Source organism: Camelus ferus, chromosome 4 (genome assembly GCF_009834535.1).
Source record: "Camelus ferus isolate YT-003-E chromosome 4, BCGSAC_Cfer_1.0, whole genome shotgun sequence".
Lineage (NCBI taxonomy): Eukaryota > Metazoa > Chordata > Mammalia > Artiodactyla > Camelidae > Camelus > Camelus ferus.
In genome coordinates, this window is record NC_045699.1 from 3,217,116 (window position 1) to 3,217,352 (window position 237).

A 237-nucleotide genomic window follows, 5' to 3' on the forward strand; every position below is an offset into this window, starting at 1 on the left:
ATGCTCAGCAGTGGCTTCTGTGCTGGAAGCCGCCAGTATTCAACATGGCGCTGCGCTGGCCCCTCCCCCCTCCGCTGTAAAGGCTTAGACTTGATGCCAATATGGCGGCGCCTGTGCAGTCACGCAGGCCTGTGGGCGGCCATGTTGAAGGGATGTAGGTTGTGTAGTTAAGAGTTGAAGGGAGGAAAGGCAGAGCTGGATCTTTCTTTCTTCTGAAGCCTCCTCAGGCCAGATTAG